We start from the raw sequence: 20,256 nt of genomic DNA on the forward strand, positions 1-20,256 counted from the left end.
TTTTCTTGTATAGTAAACACATCCTTTTCAACCTCTTTCTTGAGATGATTTTGCGTTGCCAGTTTGTTTCTTCGATTCTAAATGAGAGAAGTCCAGAACGTGCTCTAGGTAAGTACTTCAAATGAAACATTGACTCATAATCAACGTCGAAAGTCGTAAAAATTGATGGAAGACAAAATATATACCAAAACAAGCAAAGAGGTATTAATTCTCAAAAATGACAACATTATGTAAAAAGCTCATTTAAAAAAACTTCATTTAACATGGTCACGCTTCGTAGAAAGCTAGAAAAATCACAATAAAAAACTTTAAGAAATTGATTCTTTTTTATCGATGGAACACAAGAATTTAAATATTTCTAAGAACTTAACCTTAAGTAAAATAGTGTCTTCAACATTTTCGTGAAAAATAAAACGAACCAACCTTAATTAGGGGTCTAAATCTATTCCCCAATTTGAAATGTAGTAACGACTATGCGAATCACTTTAAGTTAAAACATTTAAAAGAGACTAAGGGACTCTTAGATTGATATAATATAATTTTTGCAGTCTATCCTTTCCCTAAACCTTGATTACTTTACTGTTTTCATCCAGACCCTTTAAGAGAGCATCTACATATCCTCAATGTTTCAAATCAAATTATATCACACTGATATATTTTCAACGCCTTTCAAAACAAGCTCAGGCACAGTATCATTTTCAAAGCAATTAATTTCTATCAATAATAAATATTTGTACACCATATCTCTGTGAGACACTCAAACGACTTCACAATATTATAGATAGCGAAATAACACTTATCTAAGCTAAGCTGAATTATTTACAGTTATTATCTCAACTGATGATTAAAACATTTTCAGCTTAAAGGCATAATTCTTTGAAAATATAAATAAAAAAAGCTATATTCCATGGAAGCATCAAAGGCGTTCACATTCAACCAATTGTTGTCCATTTTTATCTCATGAGATACTTTTAAACCTTCACTAGCACTGCTTCTCTGTACAGCAATACAACAGCTCTTGCAGACTGAAATTCATAAATTTGAAGATCGTAAAATATCTGCAATTAACCGCCAAAAGGAAAACGATACGGATTAACATGTGCATCGCGCGTATCCTATCTTCGTCGTCGTCTCAGTCGTAGTCATCGTCATCATCAACATCGTGGTCGTAGTTGTTAGTCCACCCAACTCACAAATTGTCATAGAAAAGATACGCAATAACAACCACAACAACAACATTGACGACTATCTACGATAGTTAAAGAAGAAAAAAAAAACATAACATTATTATCATCATCATCATCATCAAGGCCTTTTGATGGTAGCTCTTTTTTTAAAAAAGACTAGAATCCTGACCGCAGGGCATTCATTCCTTATATTCCATTTCAATCAATTGAAAATTTATGACTGTGCTTAATGTTATTTGCGAGTCTATAGCCAGAGCCACCACACTACTCCACTCACTCTATAATATAGCCTCTGATAGTAGTTTTCACTTTGGTTCTGCGATCTCTCCACTCTGCTATGGAGTCTCTTTATAAAGCAACCGCCCGACCGCTCTGCCTCACCTGAATGTCGGCGCAGCTGTGGTGTGGTTTGGTGTGATAGCGTTGGCTGCTGCCTTTTGATTACACCACACAGTCAATTGCAAGTTATTAGTGACATTTTCTATGATAGCAAAATTAGCCTTCTTGAGATTATGGATGGAGCGTAAAAATGTTTATTTTTTCCAATTTTATTGAAATAATTTGTGTTTTTTTTTTGTATTTATTCGGCTCTTAAAGCTTATTATAAGCTATGAAGCTTTAAAATTCCTATAAATTGTTGAATTTTGATTGAAATGATAATGTGTTTACTTACAAAGTATCTAATAGTTTTTTTTTTGTCATATCATAGCATTTCAAAGTACCTACATTAAAAATAGAAATAACATTAAAACAAAAGAGTTGAGAAACGAACTTGATTTGTAATTGCCTGGTTTAAGGTTCATGCATGTTTTTTTTAATTTATTTTTTTTAGGAAATTGATCGCAAAATTTGGAAATTTTAATTAAATCCTGTAATAAAATTTTATTTTTTATTTGCAGAAATTGCATCGACTGTATACTTGACAAACCAATACCAGTTGGTGTAAAAAATACATGCTGCGATGTGGTCACATCCTATAAACTGCCAACAAACTTGTGGAGAAGATACTCTTTCAAAGACATGGCCCAAAGTATGATTTTGGTCTTTTTTCTTTGTTATGATACTTTGAAATACCCACGTGAAGTACATTAGCAAAAGTAAGCAAAACATCCCAAAAAACTGACAAAGTGACAATGTCAACTGATTTCCTGGATTATAATTCAATTTGAAATCTCGTCCACTAACCGTTTGCCGCGCATCTGTTAGACAAAACAAAAATACCTCTTTTTTATTTTCTAGTGACAACAGAGACTTACTTAGCAGAAAGGAAAAGAAGGAGAGACTTAAATGATATATTCGTTGACAGATTGATGAAGTGAAAGCATGGCCAAGCAAAACTAACAGAAAACAAAAAATGCTTTTGCGCGCCCCGCAATATCATTCAACTTCAATTGTATGCAGAAGCTGCATGTCATCTGACATCCAAAAGAGACACAAATCTCACAAATGAAAAAAAAATCAAACACTTAACAGCCGATCTACCAAGTGCCTCGCTGACAACTCTGCCTCCCTCGCGACTGTGTATCCAACAACAAAACTCACCGAAAGAGTTGCCAATAGATGGAATTGGCAATAGCAATAAAGTTCGGAAGAAAAATACATTTAAAAAAAAAAAAAAAACAATTTAACTCGAAAATGGCGCTCAACGTGTGGTAAAACTTGAAAATTTTGTGACCCTATCAAAGAGATCTCAGGGTTTGGAATGAAATTAGATTAACCCTTTTGGGATGCGAATGATACAAAAAAAGGATTTATCTGCTGATGTACCACTTGCGTTCGCTTCGGACAAGAAAAAGTATACTTTATTTTAAATTAAAAACCAACTTTGTATGTGTACTAATTATTTAATTACAATACAATAAATAACATATATGGAAAATGTGCCTAATTCGAGGCATTCTTATCTCTAGGTAGGTACATAAAATATATATATAAGTTTTTTAAAAGTTTATCTATACAAATTTTAACAGGCAAATAAAAATGTAACATTAATAACAAAACTTCTAATTTAATTTACAGTTTTTTTTTCAAGAATTTTGATCCTAAAAAATTATTAGTTTAAAGTCAAAGATAACATGAAATGAGCTTTTTAATTTGCTAATAATGCCTGCAGCTGGCAACATTGACAATGCCATCCGCACCACGCGCGATAACTCCTCCATAACCAAACAACACCAGCTCAATGGTTGTTTTATTTGACATGGACACAATACACGACGAGATTGACGGGACATACTTGCTCCGGCACTATCTTGCCGAAGATATCTAACTCCAAGATAGGGTCTTGAAGTTGATGGTAATGGCGGCTTTAGCGGTGGTACGCGGTGGTGGCGGCAGCTGTAGCAGCAACGGCAGCGGTGTCTGTTGAAGACGGCTTGGACGTCTATTTGCATGCGGAGGCATTCTTAGGTTTTGGTTAGGTATGCGGAGGCGTTAAATGGTTACATGTTGGGGGTCAGCAGTTAAAAAATTGTTCATGGACTCTCGACTTGCAGGAGAAGAAGGAAGAGGAGGACGATCGACGACGGGACGATGGGCAACGGGAACGACGGACTGACGACAAAGTTTGGTGCGAGCGAGGGCGGCTATGGTAAATTCATAGATCGGCGGTGATGGAGTTGATTGGATGGCTCAGAGGTGGTTCAAGATAAGAGAGGTGTTTTGCGGAGTTTTTTTTTGTTGGTTGGGTACAGTTTTTTGGTTTTGATTGATTTTTCTTGACTCCTGGCAGCGGGTCGAGTGCTGCTGCTTGTTGCTGAGTTGAATTGGTTGCCTTCTGCTGCGGTACCGGTACATACTTGTATATCGCTTACAATTACCTTTTACGAAATAAATTGCTCCATGTAGCTCCACTGTGAGATTGTTTTTTGTGTAAATTTATTTTGTTTATTTCTTCAATCATTTTCCTCAACTAATCATTTCAGGTGAGGAATTTCGATGCGGGCTTATCAGGTGGTAGCAATCTCATCGATTTGGCTAAAATAAGGAGTATGCGACATGTATCGGTCGGTCTGATGACTATAAGCGTTGCAATTAAGCATTTTTTTAATTTGATTTTTATTTTTCCTATTAAATTATTTTATCAGTATAGATGAGGTAGGTAATGAATTAGATTTGAAGGCTGTGTAAAAGGAAAGGAGTGTGAAGTGGAGGCACATCACTTGGCTACTGGAAAGAGTTAATTTATCTAATGCTTAGTTAGTTAGAGATGTGAGATTCAGAGTCAAGTTTGACATTTAAGGAGATATATCGCCATTGCACATTGAAGCAAAATTGGTTTTACAATCTATCAAAAAAATCAGTTTTGAAAATAATATGTTTTGTTTTTTTTATGGTCTTCAGACAAGAAAAAATTCATCAGTCCTTTCTTCCAATTTGAGATCAATTCAATACCAAAACGACACGATTACTTTGAAGGATTTCATAAAATTTTATTAAAAGGAATGAAGTAAAATTTCTTTCTATGCACCAGGCGAGCATGCTGAGGAAGAAAGTATATTTCTCGAATTTTAAAAGTAGAACATAACCCGTTTAAAGCGGTAAACTTCGTTTGTATTGTTGTCAAAACAGAAGCTTAACTCAGCTAGAGACAGAAAATATGTAAAAAAAAAATAAAATAAATGGATTAAGGAGAAATGGGGAAGCTCATAGCCTATAGGAATAAACTTCAACATTCCTGAGCTGTCAATGCACTTATACAACAGACGACCAAGTTGTAAAAACAGATGTTATAAAGCGTAACTTTGAGGTAGTCAAGGACTTCGTCTACCTAGACTCCGATGTAAACGCAGAGAACAACACCAGCGCTGAGATCAAACGCAGAATAACTCTTGCTAACCGTTGTTTCTTTGGACTAAGAAAGCAATTGAGTGGTAAAGTCCTCTCTCGAGGGACCAAAGTGTTGCTGTATAAGACCCTTATCATCCCCGTACTGCTATACGGTGTAGAAGCATGAAAGTGGATGAAAGAACCTTGGGTCGCTTCGAGAGAAAAGTTCTTCATGTGATCTACGGTCCCGTATGAATCGAAGTGGAGTGGAGGAGAAGATGGAACGACGAGCTGTACGGGCTGTACAGCTACGTAGACTTAGCCAGAAGGGTAAAAGTCCAATGATTAAGATGGCTGGGTCACGTAGAACGCATGGAAACCAATGCTCCGGCCCGGAAAGTCTTCGAATCCACACCCACATGACAGCGAAGTAGAGGAAGACCGCGGGTCAGACTTAGCCAGAAGGGTAAAAGTCCAATGACTAAGATGGCTGGGTCACGTAGAACGCATGGAAACCAATGCTCCGGCCCGCAAAGTCTTCGAATCCACACCCACATGACAGCGAAGTAGAGGAAGACCGCGGGTCAGGTGGCGCGCACAAGTGGAAGGTGACCTCACCCAACATGGAGCGCGAAAGTGGAGCCATCTAGCTAGGGACCGAGCTAGATGGAGAAGTTTGTTGGGTGAGGCCCTAGTTCACACAGGACTGTAGCGTCACCTTTAGTAAGTAAGTAAGTTATAAAGCTATTTTGCTTTAATTACATGTGAAGAGTGTTTTTCTGAGACTTTTAAATGGAATCCAAAAAAGCAAAGATGATAATGGAATAAACTTTAATTAAAAAAATAATCTTTTGGTTTTATAGTTTGAATACTTTTTATGGAATCTGAACAGCACCATGAAATTAAAAATAAATTTAGCACAATTTGGAAGCGTCGTTCAGGCGTTTGTTTGTATATTTATTTGTTCTTATTAAGGTATAAAGAATTATTGACATAAGACAATACTATTCCAAAGATGCGTCGTTGTGAACGAAAAAAATATAAAACAAGCAAAATAAAAAAGAACTGATAATCTTGAATGTATTCTTTTACTTTTTTTCTTCAAGTTTCTTTCGTGAAGGAAAGTATGAGTGTATTTCCCTTAAAATATATAAAATGTAAATAAGTATACGACAGTTTTTTTAAAGAATGATATTTTTACTACAAATTAAGACACACAATCAAAGCTATTAGAAATTATATTTCTAGTGCGGAAATTAATCTTGCTGAACAAAAATTTTAAAAGTAACTGTTAACTCTTGAAAGAAAGTTACAAATTTAATGAAACTCAACATTACTCTCCGATTCTTGCTTTCATCGTTATTTTTATTGATGTGTTTATTTGACCTTCTTAAAATCTACGCCATTCTACAAAGAAAAATAAAATTGAAGAAAGGATCATGAAGATAAACCGCACCCGGCCCCGTGCTGTCACTATAATATTCTGGTGTAATTAAGAGTACGTAAAGTAAATTTTTGGCAAACAACATGTTCTTTTTAGAACAGATCTATCTATCAATAAATTTTGTACCATCAAGAAAATACTTTTGTTTGTAGTTGAACCAACGCAAAACTTAAGAAAAAAGATCACGCAAAAAATTAAAATTCTGGTTATAGAATAAAAATAGTTATCCTTTCCTAAAGTAAGCTTAAGAAAAGTAACAAATTAAAGGATTTTAAACACCACTAAGCGAAAACAACTTCATACATCCTAAAATCTGCCATTCTTTTCACTTCATATACAAAAAGTATGCAGTTATAAAAGGCGGAGCACAGATTTGTTCTTCTAGAGACAAAAAAACACAGAATGTAACGAACATTTTTAAGGTACTTACTTTCGAGCATGATCTCCTGGTGCAAAACAAATATGGAATAGAAATTGCGGCAACATGATCAGGACATTTTTAGAAAGAGGCAAAAACAAACAAATCTCAAGTATTCATTTTTGTAACAGGCGATCATGCTGGGAGAGTAGGTATCCTATTCATATATAATTCTTTTAAGATTCCTTGTATGTATTATCGAAAGTTCGATCCTCCCTCTTACTGTAAGTTCTAGGATTAAGAGAAATTAGGCTTAAGTTGTTTTCAAACACAGAATATTTACTGTTAGAAGGCGGAGCCTAGATTACGAGAAAAAAAATGTGATGACAAAAGTATACCTACTTTCTATTTTTCATGATCTCCTGGTATAACAAAATGAAAATACGCATCACATTAAGGAATTGTTCGGGAGGGAAAGGGAATACAATTAAAACAAATAATGCTGAAAAAAAAGAGAACACAATAAAAAAAAAAACAAATAGCATACAAATTCGACTGTGAACAATAGGTTTGCTATATTTGTTAAAGATCCTTATCAATTTTTTGTTTACGTACAACCTAAAGCTTTCTCCTCCCTCTTACTGTAAATTCTATGTAAGAGAAATTTGGATTATAGTAAAAAGAGGCAACTACAAAGCTATTTGACTTTAATCCCAGTTCTTTTTGGATTAAAAATCGGTACAGTTACAGGGAGGAGCCTAGATTACTCGGAGAAGAATTAGTAAGAAGATAATAAAAAAGTATACCTACTTTCTATCTATCATGATCGCCTGTTACTAAAAAAAGAAAACATGGCTTGTTTATTTAGTTTGTTGTAGGTAGTACAAAAAATATCTAGTCTATTTTGTGTGCCTTGGTTTGAGAAGAGGGGGGGGGGGGCACCGAAGAATGAAACAGAAATATGTATACCTACCCTTTCTTCATGCTAAAAGAAAAAGGAAGAATATCACAGAACAAAGAACGGAAAGTATTTGAAAGCAAATTTCTTTTTTAATTCTTATACACAGTTGTTTCCATATAAAAAATTAACGATAATAGTGAATATTTTTAAGAAAAATTAATTTCTCAAAAATATTCGCTGTTGTACCACGCTCAAAAAATAGGTTTGTTATTTTTGGTAAATTCGTTTATAATTTTTTTACGCATAATCCTAAACCCTGCTCCTATCTTTTACAGTAAATTGTCCAAATGTTGAAAGAAATTAGGATAATAGTACGAACTGTTTGCCAGCTATAAGCTTTTACAATTCGTTGCTTTTGTTGATAAAAAAGTTTTAATTCGTGGTGATTTGTTATCGTTAATGAATTAACTTTATAATTGCGTTTACTTATAAATAATAAAAAGAACCTTGTCGTGCCAAAATTTATAGTTGCATTTTTAAAAACATCAAAATTAATAAAAACTTTTTTAAATAAACAGTTTATTGACTGCCCATTATTTCGTGAGTACCTCACGATGTGTTGTTAGTGTTCGTTTTTCTTCCACACAGCTAAAAAATTTGTATTTGCAAGAAATAAATTTGATCTACCTTTTTCATAACAAAAAATAGATAGTTTGTAAATAAAATTCAGATATTTAAGAAGATATGCAATGGAACCAAACCAAACTTAAACTGGAAAACTAGTGTTAGAATTCGGTTCAATACTGATTTAAAGGTCTCATATTTCTAATAAATAAAACACAAATTATAGTAGTACCCGTGGCATGATGGTAAGTGTGTACGCCGACGATCTAATTGCGTACAGAACGGCCCGAAAGGTTGAGGTTATTAGAATTCTCTTGCAGCGTGAGTTCGACAAGATTCAGCGATATTGCGACGACTGGAAACTGAAAATAAATGTCCAGAAGTCGGAGATAATTCTGTTCCGGACTCCGTTGGCTAGGGCCACGAGGGATACGTGTAAGAATTGGCTCAAGATGGTCATCGTTAATCTTCACGGGCAGCCATTGGTGACCAAAAGTGTAGTGAAGTACCTAGGTATCTGGTATTAATGCAGCTGTGACCAGGGCCACAGGAGCCTTCGCTCTGACGAAACGGCTGTTTTTAGTAGTCGTCTTGACCCCAGAGTGAAGGTAATTTGCTACATTGCCCTCATACTACCAATGATCGTTTATGGTTGTCCTATGAGTTTCAACGTTGCCCCTTCTCAGATGGAGAAGTTTTGGGTGTTCGAGCGGCAGTGTTTACGATCCTGTACCGGCTTATATCGATCAGCCGAATCTTCTTATGTGCATTATTATTCCAACGAGGTCCTGTACAACGGGGTTCGAATCAACAGAATGGACAATTTAGTGATAAAACTCGTTCGAGTTCACATTGCAAGAGCTATGTCTTCGACCAAAAATTTAATTTTCGGGGCGTTCTATCCGAACGACGAGTATTTTGAGAGTGCACGCTTGAGCGGCTTCATTCCACCAGAGGCATTCCTCTTTTTAGACAAATGCGGTCTGATACAGAATAGATTGGCAGTTCCGTTAATCTACCACGTCAGACGATAAACCGTGGATAGGCGACTCCTTTACAATCGGGACGTCATGGCACAAGGCTGAACAGAGCTCCTTCGGTTCAGTAGGGCTGTGTCCGAACGGGATCGAACTGATAGGGTGAAGCAGGAGAAATAAAAAAGGATCTTGATAATAGTTTTTTTTTCAAGCTTTTCTAATAAATTCAAAAATAAATTAAATTTAAATTGAAGTAAAATAGATCTTAGGGCCGAAAGGCATTAGTAGTTAGTGTTATAGTTTAACTTAGAGTGTCCGTATAGGACCATTAAGTTAGCTGTAAGTTATGGATAATTAAGCTAGTTTTATGAATTTTTGTCTGGATTTAAGATAGGTTTAAGAATGAATTAATAAAAATGAATTAAAAAAAAAGTGCGTTGGACTGTCATGCTAGAGGTCTTGGGTTCAATCCCTGCCTGTGCCACCTGAAGTTTTATTCACTGGTACTGCCTCTTGCGAGGAATTGACAAATTCTCCAGGAGTAATTCTTGTCATGAAAAAGTGCTTTATCAAATTAGCCGTTCGGAATTGGCATATAAACTGTAGGTCCCCTCCATCGCTTCAATTACTCCCAGACAAGAATGGTTGAGAGTTGTAAGTCACAAGACCCTGGTTCTCTTCGAACTATACAAATAATAGGGCTGATTTCTTATACAAATATCACAAAAGAAGATCATGTTTGATAAATAGTTAATGGTGCTGAAATGGGTCAGTAACCAGCATCTGGTGGTTGGCCACAAGAAGAGGTTTTATCTACTCTCTTCTCGGCCTCGTCAAAATCCAAAAATGGGAGTCTCGTCTGGGTATTGGTCTTAGCCTCGTATACCGATTCTAGATACTAACCTCGTCTCGTTGTCAGTCCTAAAGGAGATGCAAAGATGTTGATAAGTATAGGAGGAAGTACTCAAATATTTAAAGAACTTGACAAGGAAATAGAGGTTCATATGAAAATATAATATTACTAAATGTTGTTAAGATATCCAAGTGTCACCTCTTTTTTGCTTTGATTGTGTCACTCTTGCCAAAACCTTATCATTCCAAAGATCAGCAATATACCTATTTTAAATTTTAAAAGCGATAAATTATTTCTGTAGATTGAAAAGAATTCATTGTGAGTAACATGTATTTTTCGCCACTTCTTTTGACATTTCTTAAATTAAAATAAAAATACTTTAAAACAAAAGATTTCCATAAATCAATCTTCTTGTCACCATCTATTTTATTTTTCGTTAATTTTCCCAAATAAATTCAAAACAATAATCAAACCTACCGTTGCGTTGTCGAGTTTATGTCGTGGTGTTGTGAAATGTTGCTCTATTTTGCAAATTACATGTCATTCAAAGAATAAACCTTATTCCAAAAAAGATAAAATGATTAATGCTAAAGTGCCATTTTAAACTTCAATTTATTACTCGCCAAACAAACAATAGAGTGGGCCGAAAGTAATTCAATGTTTCCTAAACACATTTTGAAAATAAAAAGAGACACAAAACTCAAACTGCATAATGTATTTTCAAATTGTTTTATTTCTGTTAAAGACTACATAGGATTTAATTTAAGGACGGACAAAACATATATCATACTTTACCTGCCTGTACATAGGTTAGGATAAGAAATATAAAGCTTAAAAATTGCAGCCCTAGGAGCCCCATTTGCTCAGACTTATACTCAGATTCAGATTGAGACTCACACATATGGCAAATAATTAAATTGAGCAATAAATCATCGAAGCATAAATCAATCAACTGCATCTGTCAACTTGGGATATCTGTTTGCCATGCTGTGTCAGGTGAGATAACTAACTGGCATGAAATCTATCCACATAATCCAACTTGAATATCTGTACGTATAGCCCCATGGAACTGGCTGGAACGTTAGGTGCTGTACTTTAAAATGTCTGTCCTATATGACCAAGAGATCTCTGAATTTTTTGGTTAAGTATACATACATGTATATTTGAGCTATAAGAGAGTGAGAGAGAGAGACTGTAGGCTGTCATTGTAAATCGTTTTGTTGTCGCTTGTTGCGTGGTCAATTCTAACAAAATGCCAAAGGAGACCCTAAGAGACGACCACGGACCATTTATTGGCAACAGCAGCAGCAGCAGCACAACTCCGCTCCGGTGGTATAAGAACGTGGGATAACTACGTACTTACCGAAATGGAATTAGCTCTGACATTTGCTTACTGAATCGCGTTACAAACAAAAAACCTAAAGAAATCTCATTTGGTGTTGGTGGTCAATTATTTACACATTTTTGGTCTCTGGGCATTGTTACATGAGGTGTTTTATTTTTGTCAGTCAGTCAGTCTTTCGTGGGTCTTAGCTATTGGTTTGGTAGGTTAGGTTTATTGGAGTTATTGCAAATTGAAGTGTCAGTTACTGGATGCATGATATGGGTTTTAACACCATTTTGAAGTCTTATACTCCACCAACATCTGATTATGATTAATTAATTGATTTTCGAAGCAAACTGTCAGTTTTCTGTTTCTGTTTTTTTTTTTGCTTTTTGCTCTCTTGTCATTTTTACCTGATGTAGAGCTGCAGTTGGTGGTTAAGAATTATGTATTCGTTTTGTGCCTAGGAATAAATACTTTTGTACATTCTTTTATCTTAGATTTTAATTCTATAACTGTGACTTACCTTATTTCGGATGAATAATAACAGCAGCATTTGAATCTGAAATACAAAAATAAAATAAATAAATGTATGTGAAACAAAAGAGCTGAATTGCAAACTTGAAAATAAAAAAAGAAACATTTTTAAATACATGTTCATTTATATACATCAATAAAAATAATGAGAGCAATGTATTCCGATCAATGTGAAGTGGATTTTTATATTCAACCAATCTTTTGGTTTAAAATATTACCGTTTAATGGAATTTCCGTTATCGGATTTGGACTTTTGGTTTTTCTTTGGATTATGTTAAAGTTAAAGCAACTGGGTGGAGTTGGAGCTGTCGAAGAAGTAAGTAGTTTGGTATTATTTTATATGTATTAGATTCAAGATATAATTTTGTGTTTCTTTTGAGTTTTAAGTAGTTCAGCGGGTATATGTATGCTGACGCCCATTGATTGGTTAATATTTTTTTTTTTGGTTTGGGTAACATGAGTGTAATATTTTCGATCTGATGTTTCACACGAATGGCAATGAAGCATTAAGTTTAAATGATGTTAGTATTTTGCTTATATAATATATTTCAGACATTCAATAAAAGATATTTAATAATTGAAAAGATATGAAAATAAAGCGATAATAAATGTTGAGTTACCAGAAGTGGGTACATTCTAAAGTTAAATATCACAAGGTTTAAGAGCCCGAATACAAAGTGGGTTGCTTTCCAGAAGAAAAATTGGAAATTTAAGATACCACATCTAGACCTAAAATTCCCAATATCTTACCATGTCGAAGTGAATGCATAGTTATATCTGAATTTGAGTATAATACGTAACTTTAAATGATTCCTTACAAATATTTGCACACATTTTTATTTATGAATTTTATTTATGATCGACATTTTTTATTTATGGTTGACAAAGTTGATATTTGTTTATAGTCACTTTTAAGATCTTGATTTAGAAATACCAACCTTTGACTTCTAGACCTATAGCAGTTTTGGAATTATACATCAAAGAAGTTTTCAAAACATTCATAAATTTTCCCCCACACAGTTATAAATTAAATCTTTTCAAAATAACAAATTACTTTCGATCTGTCAAGAACGATTAAGCTTCGCATATTAATAATTTAACTTGAAGAAAGCATAAATCCCCACGACTTATACAAAAGGCCTACATCATCAATCAAAAATCATCAAAATAAGGTCAAATCGTCAAAGTCGAAGACATCAAAAATCATCAAAACCCATTTTTTTTCCTTAAATGGTTGTCGTGTGGATATTAAAAATTTTATTTTTTAATGATTTGCATAGTTCAACACGCAAAGACTTGGGTTTCTTTTATTTAAACACGAGTTCAACATTAAAAAAAATAAATAGATACGAAAAAATTAAAACCTAAAATCCACATATCAACTTAATTGCCGGTTGATGGAATGCAATAAATTTTAAGTGAAACGTGAAATACAAAAATCAATGTTTGTTCATCTTTTTTAGGATCTTGGTTATCGTCGCTCGTCTCATCGTTTAAGCTCTTTACCGTGTCAAAGTCATAATTTTTATGACTTGCTAACAAACCACTTAGCAAAAACTAACAAAAAAAAAATTATCGAAAGTTTAAATTTGATTTTGATTTGTTTTGTCGTTTTTATTTTACGACGCACGGGTCATTTCATTTTTAAACTCTTTTCTATTGAAATGACTCTCATGAGGGCTTGATGGTTGTCTGTTGGTTATGTTTTTTTGATTAATCTTGTTTCCTATTTTATTCGACCTGATTAAATGGATTCCATTGAGCTTGTCGTGGAATTGCCACCACAGGAGCAGTGGCAGCTTTGAATGTGTATTTGTTTTTTGATAGTCAGTCATTGTGAGGTTAATGCGTTGCAACATAATGGTATGTTTTGTGTTTTGTTTGTTTATCGATTGTGTATGGGACCATCATCTTTTTAGAGACTTCTTTCATATTGAAATGTGTATTAAAGTTATTTTTGTTAAATATAATTATCTTTATTGTCGTTTAAAGAGTTATTTCTTTTTTATGGCAGGCTCATAAACGAACAAAAAACACTCATTTTGTTTGAAATTCTTTGGTGTCACTTCTTCAAGAAGATCCAACAACATTTTTAGAATTTTTGTAGGAATTTATATGAAAAATAAATTATATCAGATAAAGACGCTTCTGGTGGAGAGATATGGAACAAAGATTAGCTGGAAGCTTGTGGTAAGTCGAGGTTAGTTTATCTTGGAAGGCTGTTCTTGAAACAAATGAATAATAATAATAATCAGAAATTATTTTCACCAAAAGAAAAATTCATATTCTAGCAAAACTCATGTAATAAAAACCGTGATAGAAAAACACATAGAAGCAGGAAAGTTTTTTCTTATTATTTTTATAATAAATGTATTGTTGAAATATCTGACTCCGATACACAACCGTTGCCATTTGTTTCAACCTTACTGCTGAGTTCAAAGACAAAATGACTTTAAGAATCATTGGTTGATCGGATAAAATTAGATCGAATCAGCACTCAACTTGACAATTTATTTCGACTTACACTTAAGTGGAATTGACAAAAAACTAATGAAGAATTCCAACAATCAAGAATAGTTGCAAATAAAAGACTTATTAATTGAAGCCCATAAAATAAAGGAGGCAATCAAGATGTGGCCTTGAAAGAAAATGTAGTGCAAGCCTTAAGAATCTTCTTTTGACACCTTCAAGTCTTTGAATATGAGTCAAGTAATAAGGGCCAAATTATAAAACTGTATCCAAGGTCTGATATAACATATTATACATATATAGAGTTTAGAGACATAAGAATCTTGGAATTCTCTACCGAATCTTTTTGCAAAGCCAAGAGTTCTATTACCTTTTTTAGAGTAGAGTAGATCATCTTATAATAATTCGCAGTCGCTTAAGAAATTAAATGTTACGTTATCTGCGTATAATTTATAAAAGCTAAAGGAAACTTTATTTATAAACATAACAAATAACAAAGGACCAAGATGGCTACCTTGAGCTACACCAGAATTTTTCATATAGTTCTATTTGCTCTAAATTAATTTAAGGTACCTCATGGCTTACTTTTTTGAATTTAAAACCTTAAAGTACGCAAACGTTTGAGAAATCCAATATAGAGAAAAATTAAGATTGGTAAATTTCGACTTTCAAACAGACAATTTGGCTTCAGTTTAATATTTACAGATAATATGATTGGGAACCAGAAAATGGGAGAGTGAAAGATGTTTGGCATATTTTCAAAGCATGAATGATGACATGCCATCAGGACCGGGATTAAGGTTTTCGTCAAGTTTTAGAATTGTGTTAAGTATAGAAGATTATTCGGATTAGATTTATGTGAACTAAATTGGGAAATTGATCAATATTTGCAATAACCGTCGAGCTACGATTTGTTTGAAAAAGGTCTTTATATAGGGATTCATCAGCAAACATATTAGACGGGACTAGGACTTAAGGTTTCTTAATTGTTTCTCCTTTATATGTCATGTTTTGAGGATCCATCAAAATTTTCAGTCAACATACTTAAATGAATTCTCCCTAAGTCCACGTTAAGTGTTTGCAACATTCTTTTCATAAGCGCAGTTTCAACCTTTTAAGACGCCGATCAAGCTATTTAGGATTTTTATCTCTGAGTTTAATTTAAAGGAGAGACGTTAACTAAAAAAAACTATTAAATAATTGTTCGCGTTAGTGTAGGTGTTAGTGTGGTAGGTAAGGTTAGCTTAAAGTGGCTGTCCATAATGGAATCGGGTACCTTTAGGACAGTTTAATGGCCCATTGTGATACCACGTGAATCTTGAGGCTTCCTTTTAAGCTCAATGAAACCAGTTTGAGTCCCTTACGAAACGTGAGAGGCTGTTTATGCTGATATGATTTAGATCATTTAGATCTTTAAAGAAGAATTCTCCTAGGTAATTCATGCGTTTTTATGCTAGAGCAGGGCATGTACAAAGAAGGTGAAGAACTGTTTTCTCCTCTTCCTCGTCCATACAGCTTCTGCAAGTCATTTGAGAAGACGCCCCTCAGCGTGGCGTGTTTTCCGATGTCCGGTTATGACACCTATAATCGGGATTATATGCGATCTGCTTAAAGATAGCAAACACCTTGATCGCCTTAAATCTAGTGTTGTTTGCCTTCTTCATAGCTTCTTCCATTAGCAACAGTTTACAAGTGCGATTGGTATGCCAGTATTTGCCATCATATTAGGATGGGCTGCACTGTACCGTTCCTGGCGAGTTCATCTGCCTTACAGTTTCCTGGAATGTCTCTACGGCCCGGCCGGCACCCAAAAAACGTGAATATTAAACAGTTATGGACAGTTATAGAGTTGGTAGAGACGAAATCCAGAGATTTGATAGCGGATGTTGATATCACGTTTTCTTTAGGCCAAAAGTTCCCCATCAAAAGCTCGGCTGGTATTAGTTTAACTGGCTATGCAGATTTAAATGGTTTGAAGTTGTTGAGAGCTTGTCCCTTGTGATCAGACCTTAGTGTGGAAAAGTCTCATAAAATTCGTGTCACAAAATTTCACTTAGTGACTCTTAAACAGTGTATGTCAAAGTGTTTAACACACAAATTAAAGCAAACCTCATGCTTGAACATTTTGGGTTTTAACACCATTAGAGCTTTATTAATACAAAAAACATGGAATAACGATGAAGACGCTAGTTCTTATGAGTATCTTTACACAGTTTTAAGAACACCAAAAGGAATTTCTAGCATAATATCCCTCATTTCTAAATGAACTTGTTATCTTACTTGACTATGAATCAAAATCAAATGGGGTGGCGCAACAGTCCGTTGTGAACCAGGGCCTAGTGACTTACAACTCTCAACCATTCCTGTGTGCGAGTACTGTTGTCAGGAATGGAAGGGACCTACAATTTTAGGCCGAATCCGAACGGCTAGTTTGAGAAAGCACTTTTTCATGACAAGAATTACTCTTGAAGGATTTGTCAATTCCTCGCAAGAGGCAGTACCCGCGAAAATTAATTTTTTTTAAATTAAGGTGGCACAGGCAGGGATTGAACCCAAGACCCCTTGCATGACAGTCCAACGCACTAACCATCATGCCACGGGTACTACTTGACTATGAATACAATCTTTATTAAAGAACACCCCTGTGTAACACAGTAAGTATCTTCGTTACTTTTTACGGTTAAGTATAAAACGGTATACCTTAACATATATTCATTCTACTTCTTTTTTGAATAACGTATCTTAGATATAAGGTTGTATTTTCCCTCAATTGTCGTTAACATATTTTAAATCATACTTTCTGATACATACATAAGTTATGCCATCAAATGATGCGCATCTTATCCTGAATCTGATTTATTGATATCTTGACGTAAGATGTTATTTGTCTTCCTTCGGCATCGGGTCATCCAAAATTTTATTTTCTTCTTCCACTATACATCCCATTGTGTAAAACTGAGAATTCCACATCTGTTGCAACACTTTATGGACATGGAGAACCATCATCAGCCGAAGAAATTGAAGAAACAAAAGATTTACATCATATATTGAAGATACACAAAAATTCGAATTCATCCTTTATTTTTCGGTTTCTGGGTTAAAAGGTTGCAAATTTATTTCTTGTCGAAAAATTCAATTTTTTCGCGCGGTTTTCTTCAACATCATCACCATGAGCACTGCCGTCCCTCACGCTTTGACGACGCCTGCTGTATGGTCTTCAATAGTGGCAGTGGCAAGATGTTGGTTCTCCTGATGGTGATGATACTCGTACTCCTGATGATTCTGCATTTGAACGAAAAACTTAAAGATTTGTCTCTTCTCCCGATGGAAATCGCACCTTTCTGTTTATTGTATGCTGTTTGCTGATGCTGACTATGGGTTTGAAGACGAACAAAATCCAAAACAAAAATCCTCTTGATGTTAGTTGTAAAATCAATTCGGACGTGAGGTTCATCGATATTTTATGCATATGATCCGAAAAGCCTCTATATGTAGGTACACAAAATGCGGGGTACACATTTTTTCGTGTGTCATTTTGTATGATTTGCGATTTCTCAATCGCCCGCTCCATTGCGATGTCTTCAACATTTCCGACAACACATTAATGTATATGTACGTACATAAATGGCTATCTTTATAGATTCAGACAGCAGCTTAAGCTTGATTGAAGATTCACTTCTTTTTTAAGAGATATAAATACACTGATAGAAATTTATGGACGTTTTGAGGTTGGACTTAGATAGCATCCATTTGTTGCAGATAGAATTTTGTTCCTATATGAACTGATTTGAGTTGGTGAAAAACTAATTTGAGTTGATATTTTGAATGTCCTCAAAGATACTTGTTGCCAGTTAAGTCATTTTTACATAATTTTTCAAAAACATTGAAGTATATAAGTCTAAGGCATTTTATTTGCAAGCAACATTTTGATGACTATATAAACTGCTTCATGTTGCTGGAAACATTACACTGCTCGACAAAATTTCACAAACAAAACAAACACTTTTTAATGAGCTACTATAAGACACAACATATTTCTTAACAGCAAATTGTATAATAACTAAGCAAATCGAAAATCTTCGTTTTAAATCATTTTAGTATGTTAAAAAGGTTTGGAAATTCTTCAAATTATATGAGTCTTCATTTGACTCTATAAGAAGTTTTAAGGGACTTTGAATTTTATATATTTTCATGGTGAAAAAACCATTTGATGTTAATTTTCATCGTTGATTTTGAACCCAAACTTCGATTCTAACTATTTGCTTAAATCCTAAAAAGTACTCGTTTTCAACTTTATTTTTATAATTTAAAAAATATTTTAAAAACTTAATGTTATAGACTTTTAGTCAAAGGGGTTTGTAAGGAAATTAAATATTGCTTTCAAATTGTTTTAAACTTTTCTGTTTAACACCGCCCTACCATAAATGATGTAGCGTTCCTTTAAGATTATTGCGAAGCATAAGAAAACTAGCAACTTATGAAGATTTTTGCAAAGCTGTATAAAATACTCAAAATATTTTAACTGAATATTAAAAAAATTGGATTTGAAAAACCATCAAGAATTTTATTGAAAAAGATTTTTCACAAAGTAAACAAAGTACATGATGCCATCAAGAAAGGACCTAAAACACTGTCGTCTCGGTCAAAACATCACATTGAGAGCCGTAACTCGGAGACAAGTAAGTGATTTTTTTTAACCTGGGTTCCGATATGAACGCTGGGGTCAAACGAGGAATATGAGCTAAGAAAGTATTTAGGTAGGAAAACTTTTTCTCGAGCAACCAAAGTGCCGCTTTATACGACCCTTACCATCCCCATCGTGCTATATGTTGATAAAAGCATCTTATGGGTCGTTTCGAGAGAAAAGTTCTACGTGTGATCTTCGGTTCCGTAGTCCGTATGTATAGAAGGTGAGTTGGGGAGAAGATGAAACGTTGAATTCTAAGGTCTGTACAGCGACGTGGGTGGTTCAGTTGGCGTTGAAAGTGACGTCACCCAACTTTAAGTGCCCATATGGAGCCATTTAGCTAAGGACCGGGTTAGCTATTTGGGTTTGACCCTAGCTCACACAGAACTAAAGAGACCACTTAATTAAGCAAGTAAGATTTTTATCGTTTATCTATTGATCAGATTTATTTAATATAAGGTATTTTTGTAGTGCCATTAACAGATCCATCACCAAATTCTGTTAACAAATCATTCAACCTCTAGCATAAATGTTGAAGTCTTTCGCTCAAGTACCGCGTTTTTGTTTTCAGTGTAAATAAGTACTCCTTCCAGTAGCATTTCAGATAGATCGATCAATAGACAGATATAGATGTCTTCAGAAACAAAAAAAAGACTCATCTTAAATTGAGATTTCTCTTCTCATCGAAGACAAAAATCAACAAACAAAAAAGATGCGCAGGTGTTAGACGCTCATGATGGTGATCATCATCATCATCATTTTGATGCTGAAAAATATCTAAATAGTTCCAAAGTCGTGAAAACAGCCTGATCATTTCCAATACCTCCAGAAAAAAAAATCAAAAAATATGTTTTTGGTGTTTAAACCAACCAACAAAGTTGTTGATCATAGAAAAAACATAGCGAAACAACAGAAATTCCCACAACAACTCAGCAATCAATATTTCATTTAAAACAACCACCGGGCCCTGAGAATAATATAATTTATCATACAACATGCAACCAAAATCACGCATCGAACTTGAATTCTCGGCATAAATCACATTACAGAGAGTAGTACGAGAATACTTAAGTATGCAGTTCTAGAACCAATTTTAAACTGGAAACGAAAACGACCTCTACTGTGAC

The 20,256-nt window shown here is 34.4% G+C and overlaps 1 protein-coding gene across 2 annotated transcripts in view; it reads right to left on the reverse strand.

Annotated features, from left to right (window-relative positions):
• The window catches only part of LOC129953952 (probable basic-leucine zipper transcription factor D), a 401,434-nt gene that overhangs the window by 168,016 nt on the left and 213,162 nt on the right, over nucleotides 1–20,256 (reverse strand). Inside the window, exons 4-5 of one of the 2 annotated variants that reach the window (XM_056067514.1) lie at nucleotides 11,963–11,998; nucleotides 11,850–11,899 (exon numbers count right to left, since the gene is read on the reverse strand). The gene's annotated coding sequence lies outside the window, so the exon portion shown is untranslated. The remainder of the gene's footprint in view (nucleotides 1–11,849; nucleotides 11,900–11,962; nucleotides 11,999–20,256) is intronic. The other variant, XM_056067515.1, reaches the window with a different exon arrangement.

This window comes from Eupeodes corollae, chromosome 1, assembly GCF_945859685.1.
Source record: "Eupeodes corollae chromosome 1, idEupCoro1.1, whole genome shotgun sequence".
NCBI lineage: Eukaryota > Metazoa > Arthropoda > Insecta > Diptera > Syrphidae > Eupeodes > Eupeodes corollae.